This window comes from Ahaetulla prasina, chromosome 2, assembly GCF_028640845.1.
Source record: "Ahaetulla prasina isolate Xishuangbanna chromosome 2, ASM2864084v1, whole genome shotgun sequence".
Classification (NCBI taxonomy): Eukaryota; Metazoa; Chordata; class Lepidosauria; order Squamata; family Colubridae; genus Ahaetulla; species Ahaetulla prasina.
The window spans coordinates 58,193,960-58,205,296 of record NC_080540.1 but is presented as its reverse complement, the minus strand read 5'-3'; the positions used below and the strand labels follow the sequence as shown (position 1 = coordinate 58,205,296).

The 11,337-nt window shown below is 45.6% G+C and overlaps 1 pseudogene; it reads right to left on the bottom strand.

The window, feature by feature from the left end:
- Nucleotides 1-6,367: 6,367 nt before the first annotated feature.
- Nucleotides 6,368-9,689, bottom strand: LOC131190492 (uncharacterized protein K02A2.6-like; annotated as a pseudogene).
- Between the last annotated feature and the right edge of the window lie 1,648 nt (nt 9,690-11,337).

Here is an 11,337-nt window from a genome sequence, read left to right as displayed (position 1 = left end):
ATTTAGGGTTCTATATTTCTCTGGCACTTTAGCAACATTTCCTGTGATTTTGAAGATGTGATAAGCTAGCTGTATGTTGACCCGTTGCAAGACAAAGCCAGTTTCTTATTGGAGGAAAGTGCCTCATCTCCTAAGCAACCCATATTTAGAAAGCATAAATGCAGAGAAAGACCAAGACAAACCAACAAAGGCTTTGGGAACTGAAATGGCAGCAGTTGCTAAGAGCCGAGGTAGCAATTGACTATCCTATATTTTATTCTATATAATATTTTCTGAAGAATATCCTATCAGTATGCCCTAGATTAGGAAAAGATATTATCACTTAGAGAGACGGTAGAAATGGCTAGGTAATTTTGACAATGTTTTCTCCCCTCTCTCTCCCTTCTGCCCTTTCTTACTGCTAAGCAATAATATCTCTATTGCACTGTCACTGCGGTGTCATTATGTTTGTCTGCAAAATAAGATCACCTGAGAAGAGCAAAAGAGGTGGGGGTTTTTTAAAGTCAAATTAATTGAATTTAGGAGGCTAAAAAAGATCCCTGTATTATGCACATCATTGTAGGGCAAAGGGGAATAAGACTACAAAACGAAGGGCTTCTTATCTTCACGTGGTCCCAAGGGATTATCACATTGGGAGAGAAGTGAAGTTTCTCATCACATTGTGATTGGGAAAGCTAAAAGACAAGACTTATTAGTCCAAAAGCCAAATAATGAAATGTGCTAGGCTAGATGAAAGCCATTTTGACATTTAGCATTCTGGGAGGTGGCGAGCAGAAGCTAAGAGTCTACCTTAGTCTACCTAACCAGCTATGATTCTATTAGAAAATGGGGAAGAACAAGCTCACCAAATTATTGAATTTGCTCCTCTCTTTCTTTCTTTCTTTCTTTCTTTCTTTCTTTCTTTCTTTCTTTCTTTCTTTCTTTCTTTCTCTCTCTCTCTCTCTCTCTTTCTCTCCCTCTCTCTCTTCCTTCCTTCTTCCTGAATAATGAATTGATGAGCCATGGTGGCACAGTGGTCAGAGTGCAGTACTGCAGGCTACTTCTGCTGACTGTCAGCTGCCTGCAATTTAGCAGTTCAAATCTCACCAGGCTCAAGGTTGACTCAACCTTCCATCCTTCCAAGGTGGGTAAAATGAGAACCCAAATTTTTGGGGTCAATATGCTGACTCTGTAAACTGCTTAGAGAGGGTTGTAAAGCAGTATAAAGTGGTATGTAAATCTAAGTGCTATTGCTATTTTTAATGCTGTCCTTAGCAGAAGAATGAAGGTCATATTGCTGTCCTAATTTTCAGGCTGATAAAAATATAGTTGCAACACAGTACTGTGTTTACACAGATTTAAGGATATTGTGTTATGCTTTTTTCCAGTGTTGACTAGCCAGAAGTTCCAATTCAGAAGAAGAATTTTATGCATATATATTTAATGCATATGGACATCATCTCAAACTCCATCAGAAGATATGAAGGAGGTGAGAATTAAGATTATGGCCAAAGTCATTCATGTATGTTATAGATATACTGTAAATTAGACATATAACACAGGTTTGATAAAGCACCATCTTGGATGGTTTTAAAAGGAAATTAGAGATTTTTCTGGAGGATATGGTTATTGATGGCTACTAGCAAGAATGACTATGAGTCTTCTAAGACTAGAGGTAATAGCAGTTGAATAGCAGTTATGCAAAAAAAATAATCAATTGTCATTGTATACTTCTGAACTTTTAAAGCTCTGTGGATGTCTAGCTACAAAGAGAATAGAAAACTGGGCAAGAATTCAGTTTGATTCAACATGATTATTTTTATAATCCCGCTGTGTCTTCACTGACCTCAAGTGGGTTATATAAATAAGCTGACCCTCCCTCTATTAAATTGTGATTAGGATGCATTTGCCAAGAATGTGTATTAATCAATGTGTATTAATCAATAATTTTCCTTAGAAATAATATATTATTAGGATCAAACTATATATTTACAAGTATCAGTAATCACATTATTCAACATGAAATTAGGCATATCAACCTTATGTTTAGGCTTGCCCCTTGCCTGACTCTGTTTAATTAATGGGACTATGCAAGACAATGAACAAAGAGGCAACATTTCATTAATCAACTTTTAATGGAAAAGAGATGAAGGGATGCTACTCTTAAGAGCTTATAGACTGGAAGTTGGGCCTCAGGTAACCACTTTTTTTCCCCAGTGAATCTTGGAATGGGATGGGAATCCTGGAATACAAACAAACTTTCAAATTAACTCTAGTAACAATGGAGTCTGTACCTACTACTTGAGAAACTGAAGACAAATAATAAATTATAAGGAACTCTCCAAATAGTTTTATGAATTTAAAAAAAAACACTGTAAAAAGCTGTAAACTAGTAAAATATTTGAAGTCCCACTATTATGGGATCTTAATTTAGGATAAAATTTCTCAAGTGTCAGAACAACACAGAATTTGTTCCTAGCTTTTCATCCAATCTTTCTGAGGTGATTTATCTCATCTTAACATTCTGAACATACCTTCTTATTATGCAGAGAGTTTATACAACAAGCAATGTTTGAATCAAACTCATTAAAAAAAGTTCTGATCTACTACTTTCAATGGATATTTTTTGAATTGTGATGCCATCATATTATGATTTGTTTATTTAGAGATAGTAGGCTAACCAAAGCTCACCTTGGATCAATTGGACCATCGACCATGGTATCTTGCTGCGCCGGTTGGGGGGATTGGGAGTGGGAGGCACCGTATATCGGTGGTTCTCCTCCTATCTCTCCGACCGGACGCAGACGGTGTTGACGGGGGGGCAGAGGTCGACCGCGAGGTGCCTCACTTGTGGGGTCCCACAGGGGTCGATTCTCTCGCCCCTGCTGTTCAACATCTACATGAAGCCGTTGGGTGAGATCATCAGTGGCTTCGGGGTGAGATACCAGCAGTACGCTGATGACACCCAGCTGTACTTTTCCACCCCGGGCCACCCCAATGAAGTTGTTGAAGTGCTGTCCCGGTGTTTGGAAGCCGTACGGGTCTGGATGGGGAGAAACAGGCTCAAGCTTAATCCCTCCAAGACGGAGTGGCTGTGGATGCCGGCATCCTGATTCAGTCAGCTGCAGCCGCAGCTGGCTGTCGGAGGCGAGTTATTGGCCCCAAAGGATAGGGTGTGCAACTTAGGTGTCCTCCTGGATGATCGGCTGTCGTTTGAAGATCATTTGACGGCCGTCTCCAGGAGGGCCTTCCACCAGGTTCGCCTGGTTCGGCAGTTGTGCCCCTTCCTTGATCGGGATACCTTATGCACAGTCACTCATGCGCTCGTTACCTCTCGCTTGGATTACTGTAATGCTCTCTACATGGGGCTCCCCTTGAAGTGCACTCGGAGGCTTCAGTTAGTCCAGAATGCAGCTGCGTGGGTGATAGAGGGAGCTACGCGTAGCTCCCATGTAACACCGCTCCTGCGCAGACTGCACTGGCTGCCTGTGGCCTTTCGAGTGCACTTTAAGGTGTTGGTTACGACCTTTAAAGCGCTCCATGGCTTAGGACCTGGGTACTTACGGGACCGCCTGCTGTTACCACATGCCTCCCACCGACCCGTACGCTCCCATAGAGAGGGACTTCTCAGGGTGCCGTCCGCCAAACAATGTCGGCTGGTGGCCCCCAGGGGAAGGGCCTTCTCTGTGGGGGCTCCCACACTCTGGAACGAGCTTCCCCCGGGTTTACGTCAAATACCTGACCTTCGGACATTCCGTCGCGAACTGAAGACACATCTCTTTATTCGCGCGGGGCTGGCTTAAATTGGATTTTTAATGTGAAATTTTATTAATTTTTAAACGGGGTTTTTAGTTTACGGTAATTTTAATTTCAGGCTAATTTAAATAAGTTTTTTAAATGGTATTTTAACCTGTATATTTGTATGGTTGGTTTTATCTTGCCTGTACACCGCCCTGAGTCCTCTGGGAGAAGGGCGGTATAAAAATCAAATAAATAAATAAATAAATAAATAAATAAATAAATAAATAAATAAAATTGAGAAATTACTTAAGCTCCCCTGCTAGAAAAAATGTTAGAATAATTTGCAATTGGATAAACCCAAAGCACTCAAAGTAGAATCCCTTTTATGTCCATCAACCTCTCTGCTATCCAAATATTTTGTTCAACCTTCCACTTTCCATTGTTTTGAAGACAGGAACAGCAAAGTAGGCTTAACTAGTGAGAAGAGTAAAGTTTTCTACCAATCAATATCATTCCAGGACTGCTAGGATGGCAACACTATGTTTCCCGCACTGCATATAGCAGGGGTCTCCAACCTTGGTCCCTTTAAGACTTGTGGACTTTAACTCCCAGAGTCCCTCAGCCAGCAAAAGTCAAAGGGAGATGAAGTCCACAAGTCTTAAAGGGACCAAGATTGGAGACCCCTGGCATATCGGACATTAATACAATTGAACGTGTCCAGAGATATTTCATAAGAAGAGTCCTCCACTCCTCCACTCGCAACAAAATACCTTATGCCACCAGACTTGAAATTTTGGGCTTAGAAAATTTAGAACTATGCCGCCTTCGGTATGACCTAAGCATAGCTCATAAAATCATCTGCTACAGTGTCCTCCTTGTCCATGACTACTTCAGTTTCAACCACAACAATACACGAGCACACAATAGAAACAAACATAAAGTGAACGCCTCCAAACTCAATTGCAGAAAATATGACTTCAACATCAGAGTGGTCAATGCCTGGAATGCACTACCTGACTCTGTAGTTTCATCCCAAACCCCCCAAAATTTTAACCTTAGACTGGCCACTGTTGACCTCACCCCATTCTTAAGAGGTCTGTAAGGGGGTGCATAAAAGCACCAGCGTGCCTACCGTCCCTGTCCTAATGTTCCCTTTATTTGTATTCATTTTATGTATTCAATTCATGTTTATACTTATACATATTATCTAATACATACTCAACTAAATAAATAAATAAATAAATAAATAAATAAATAAATAAATAAATAAATAAATAAATAAATAAAGTCTACAGAAAGACAGGCAAGTGCAGACATTACCTGAAAAAGGAGAATGCTTCCTAGGTGTCCTGCTTCCTAAGCCGCATTCTCTTTGCTGAACTTTATAAATCCAGAATGCAACCTGAAAGGCAGAAATATGAACAAAGGGCCATCAGAAGTAATTGTTTATATTGAATATAATTCTTTTAAAAAAACCTATCTTATAGTATTGCAACCTTTTTCTGGAGGCCACTCTTTTAATGTTTTGGATTCACCAGATTCAGGCGATGTGGCCACCAGAGCAGACGGGGCAAAATGTTCAAATCCTACTAAGAACTTAGGCTAATTTTAAGTGACTTTGGAGATTTTCTAAAACTGAAGTGGATGCTTTAAACTCAGCAAAGTGTGACATTTCAAATTCCCTCACCTGCTTTACAGGATATTGTTTCTATTGTTTCAGCTGTATTTTGCATTTTTTGGGGAGGGGAAGATAATAATAATAATAACAGAGTTGGAAGGGACCTTGGAGGCCTTCTAGTCCAACCCCCTGCCCAGGCAGGAAACTCTACACCATCTCAGACAGATGGTTATCCAACATTTTCTTAAAAATTTCCAGTGTTGGAGCATTCACAACTTCTGCAGGCAAGTTGTTCCACTTATTGATTGTTCTAACTGTCATGAAATTTCTCCTTAGTTCTAAGTTGCTTCTTTCCTTGATCAGTTTCCACCCATTGCTTCTTGTTCTACCCTCAGGTGCTTTGAAGAACAGCCCAACTCCCTCTTCTTTGTAGCAACCCCTGAGATATTGGAACACTGCTATTATGTCTCCCCTAGTTCTTCTTTTTATTAAACCAGACCTACCCAGTTCCTGCAACCGTTCTTCATATGTTTTAGCCTCCAGTCCCTTAATTATCTTTGTTGCTCTTAGATAACAATAGCTCTTAGATTTAGAATAGAATAGAATAGAATTTTTTATTGGCCAAGTGTGATTGGACACACAAGGAATTTGTCTTGGTGCATATGCTTTCAGTGTACATAAAAGAAAAGATACGTTCATCAAGGTACAATATTTACAACACAATTGATGGTCAATATATCAATATAAACCATAAGGATTGCCAGCAACAAAGTTACAGTCATACAGTCATAAGTGGAAAGAGATTGGTGATGGGAACGATGAGAAGTGTTCTGTTTGCGAACAATACGAGGGTCCGAGGCTTGGCTTAAAAACTGCTTTATTAACAACTCTCAACAACTTCTCACTGGAGGCAATAACTGGAACGCCACGCTGGGCTCGGCAGCTGCTTAAGTGTAGCTAGCTAACAAGCTGCGGAACCAATCAACCAACCCCCTTTCCGGCTCTTTACGCTAGCCGTGCTTTAACCAATCAGCGACGGCTAGCAACAGGCATTCTCTCCTCGGGTCGCATTCCCGAGGACACAACACCCTTCACCCTCCGGATGGCACATGCATAATCTGCAAGATATGCCGGGCGCCGTCGGCTCCGCCCCAATTGTCTTAGTTCTTGAATCGGTGGCGCTGGAGTGGGAGGAGCCGGACTGCCATCCTGCTCCGAGGACGGAGAGTGCACATCTGGATCGGGAAAAGGCCCTGGCGATGCTGCAGCAACGGGAACCGCAGGTAAGGCAGCCGGCGAGACTGCTTCGGGGATTGAAGTACGTGGTGTGTCTGGCTGGGCCACCGGACCCCCGAAGCAATGGTCAGGTGTTAAAACAGCGATGCTTTGCTCAGGGCATGGATCAGCCGGCCCTGCGATTCTTCGGCGCAGCTGATTTATATGTCGGCGCCACTGGCGTCCATCTCCAGTTGGACCCTATAAGAATAGGGTCCGGTTATTTGAATAATAGTACCGGGGAGCCACCGGGTGTCAGCCCCGAAGTTTTCTGCGTAGACCAGGTCCCCCACCCTAAAATTCCTATAGTTGGAATCTGTGCATCTGGGTATATCTGGAGTAAAACTCGGATGCAAACGATCTAGAGTGGTTCGTAAGCGCCGACCCATCAACATCTCAGCCGGGCTATGATTAGTATCTGGGCATGGGGTTGAATGTTGTGCCAATAAGTATTGGCAGATCTTGTGATGCCAGTTGGAGGGGCCCAGGCGACTTAATGCTTCTTTAGCTGCCCTAACGGCCCTTTCCACCCGGCCATTCCCCGCCGGGTGGAAAGGAGCCGTGGGGGCATGGCGGATGCCCAGCCGTGCCATAAACTGCTGAAAATAGGCCGATGTAAATTGGGCCCCATTGTCAGTGACAATGACGTCGGGAAGTCCATGGGTGGCAAACAGGGTTTCCAGGACCCTGACGACGGCTCCAGCCGTGGGGGAAGGTGTCAATGCAATATCAACCCACTTCGAATAGGCGTCGACTAGAATTAGAAAGGTTTGGCCCAAAAAAGGTCCAGCGAAGTCCACATGGACTCGCGCCCAAGGGTTTCTGGGATTCTCCCAGTTCCTGACGGGGGCAGCGGCTGGCGCTGATCTAGAGGCTTGGCACTGGGGGCAATTTGCCACCCAGGCCTCGATCTCCTGATCCATCCCCGGCCACCAAACGTAACTGCGCCCTAAGGCTTTCATTCTTACCATTCCTGGGTGGGCGTCATGCAAACAACTCAAGATACGCTTACGCAAGTCGGGGGGTACTACTACCCTATTCCCCCACAACAGGCACCCCTTAAGGACCGATAGTTCATGCTGCCGGCGGGAGTATGGAAGGAATTCAGAAGCTAGTGATCCCCGCGGCCAACCCCTTTTCACCCAATCGATGATTTTAGACAGAAATGGGTCCTTAGCAGACAAACTCTCGATATCAACAGCAGAAACAGGAACGTCCCAGTCCTCAACAAGAAGGACAGCGGACGTCGGGGCTGGGTCGGCCTCCGTTATAGGTAAAGGGCAGCGACTAAGCGCGTCCGCATGCCCTATAAATTTCCCGGGCTTATACAACAGTTGGTAAGAATAGGCGGCAAGGAATTCCACCCAGCGGGACATGCGTGGGGATAGAATTTGGGGGGTTTGGCGGTCGCCTGCCAGCAACCCCAACAATGGTTTATGGTCGGTTACAAGATAAAAAAACCGACCATAAAGGTAATCATGGAATCTTCTGATTCCAGCTACTGCGGCTAAGGCCTCCCGATCAAGTTGGCTATAGTTTCATTCGGGAGGGGATAAGGTGTGTGAATAGAAAGCGATGGGAGCTTCGGAGCCATCAGGAAGAAGGTGGCTCAGAACGGCACCCACGCCGTAGGGAGAGGCATCACACGTTAATGACAGTGGCAGGCAGGGATCATACTGCACTAAGACAGCCGCCGACGTAAGGGCATCTTTGACAGCCCGAAACGAGGCGGCCGCAGCATGGTCCCATCGCCATGGGGCTTTAGAATCTAACAGCCTATGCAAGGGCTCGGCTAACGTGGCCTTATGGGGCACAAAGATGGCATAAAAATTAAGAAGTCCCAAAAAAGCTTGAAGCTCCGCCTTATTTGCAGGCGTCGGGGCATTCCTAATCGCCTCTACTTTGGAGGGCGCAGGGTGGATTCCTGAAGAATCCACCACAAATCCCAAGAATTCTACCCGCGGAACCCCAATACAGCACTTCTCTTTTTTTAACTTTAAGCCCGCAGTCCGAAACCAGCTAAAGACGGCCCTCAAACGTTCGACGAGTTCTGACCTATCCCTAGCAGAGATCAGAACGTCGTCGAAATAGGGTACAATCCCTGGAATACCGTGGAGCAATCGCTCCATCAAGCCTTGGAATAGCCCGGGGGCTATACTGACCCCGAACTGCAGGCGGTTACACTTAAAGGCACCCCGGTGGGTGACAATCGCCTGGGCCATGGCGGTCGCTTCATCCACCGGGAGTTGCTGATACGCCTGGGCGAGATCTAATTTAGCAAATATTCTGCCTTGCCCCAATGAGTGAAGGAGATGTTGTACAACTGGGACCGGATAAGGATTATCCTGCAGGGCTCTATTTATGGTGCATTTGTAGTCGGCACAGATCCTAATGGATCCGTCCGGCTTTAATGGAATCACAATGGGGGTTTCCCAATTAGAATGTCTATAGGTTCAAGGACTCCTTGAGAAATAAGTTTATCTAGCTCTTTGTCTACCCTGGGACGGAGCGCTAGGGGAACCCGTCGGGGCTTAAGGCACCTGGGAGCTATCTGAGGGTCCAAATTAAAAGCGATAGGGCGACCAGTGTACTTGCCCAAACTACCGTCAAATACATCCCCAAACTCTGAAAATAGATTGTCTGGAGTATCTAGGACATTAGCATGGACTCCGGACACTTCAAGATGTAAAGCAGCAAACCAGTCCAGCCCTAAGAGACTTGGGAGGTTATCCCTGACTACAATGAGAGGTAATTTCCCCGAAAAGGACCCATAGGCGACCCGAAAAACCCCACATCCCACAGTAGGAATTTGTCGGCCCTGATAGTCCCTTAAAGAGATCTGACAGGGCTGAAGGCAGCGTTTAGAGATGTGGGGCATCAACTTCTGCAGCGTCGGCCACGCGATAAGTGATCTAGAGGAGCCGGTGTCAATCTCCATTGAAATTGGTACATCTTCTAGAAGAACTCTGAGGAAGATCTTTTGGGCAGGAATACTGGAAGAGGCGTGGTTGACGTCAATCGTTGCAACATCGTAGCCCTTGGAGGCAGGTTGGCGTTCGTCACGGCGACTCGGCATTCGTCTTACATCACGCCTCGGTTCAAACGGGGTCAAATATGTGGTTGGAGCTGGAAGTAGGGCCCGGCAGACTCTCGATAGGTGACCCATTCAGCCACACCGGCGACAAATCGCGGTTTTAAATCTGCAGCTCGAGCGGTTGTGGTTTCCCCCGCACCCGAGGCACATCTCTGGTTTTCCCCTCCCCTCGCGATTGCACTCATTTCTTCGTGCTGCATTGAGGCGGCGCACAGCTTCATCAGCAGGGAACGGCGTGTCCCCATCTGCATCTTCATGGTGGACTGATAGTGGCTTGACGGCAGCAGCCGCAGCGGCTCCAACATGGAACCGCTGAATCTCTGCTGACGACCGTTCCGACATTTCAGAAGCTCGCGCCTCCTCAATAGCCCCCTGGAGTGTCACTTCAGAGCGGGCCAGTAGGCGGCGCTGCAACCGCAGGTCCTTGACCCCTGTAACTAGTTGGTCTAGCAACATGTCTTCCAAATTGGTGAACTCGCACTGTAGTGCAGCATCGCGAAGGGACGCCATAAAATCATTGATAGACTCGCCCTCGCCCTGAAACCGCTGTCTAAAAAGATGTTGTCTGGCCACACGGGAAGGTTTTGGGGAATAGTGGGCCTGTAGTTTCTCCAATAGTATGTCCCAAGGAACGGACGACACTGCTTGTGGGGCGGTAAGAGCCCGAGCCGTCGCAAAGACGTGACGGCCACAAAAACTAAGGAAGTAACCACGCTTCCTAGCGCTCGAGATATCAGATAAATTGTTCGCCTGCAGGAAGCATTCGAAACGTTCTAAATACGCTTCCCAGACTTCATTAGCAGGCTCAAAAGGAGAGAAGGTTGAAATAGCGGTTGACATTTAGAAAATTTTTTTGCTCCTACTGCTAATACGGAAACCGTCGCCTCACATAGAGTTCCACTCCTCGTCGCCAGTGTTCTGTTTGCGAACAATACGAGGGTCCGAGGCTTGGCTTAAAAACTTCTTTATTAACAACTCTCAACAACTTCTCACTGGAGGCAATAACTGGAACGCCACGCTGGGCTCGGCAGCTGCTTAAGTGTAGCTAGCTAACAAGCTGCGGAACCAATCAACCAACCCCCTTTCCGGCTCTTTACGCTAGCCGTGCTTTAACCAATCAGCGACGGCTAGCAACAGGCATTCTCTCCTCGGGTCGCATTCCCGAGGACACAACAAGAAGATTAATAGTAGTGCAGATTTAGTAAATAGTTTGACAGTGTTGAGGGAATTATTTGTTTAGCAGAGTGATGGCCTTCGGGGAAAAACTGTTCTTGTGTCTAGTTGTTCTGGTGTGCAGTGCTCTATAGCATTGTTTTGAGGGTAGGAGTTGAAACAGTTTATGTCCAGGATACGAGGGGTCTGTAAATATTTTCACGGCCCTCTTCTTGATTCGTGCAGTATACAGGTCCTCAATGGAAGGCAGGTTGGTAGCAATTATTTTTTCTGCAGTTCTAATTATCCTCTGAAGTCTGTATCTTTCTTGTTGGGTTGCAGAACCGAACCAGACTATAACTGTGCAAATGACAGACTCAGTAATTCCTCTGTAGAACTGAATCAGCAGCTCCTTGGGCAGTTTGAGCTTACTGAGTTGGCGCAGAAAGAACATTCTTTGTTGTCCTTTTTTGATGAT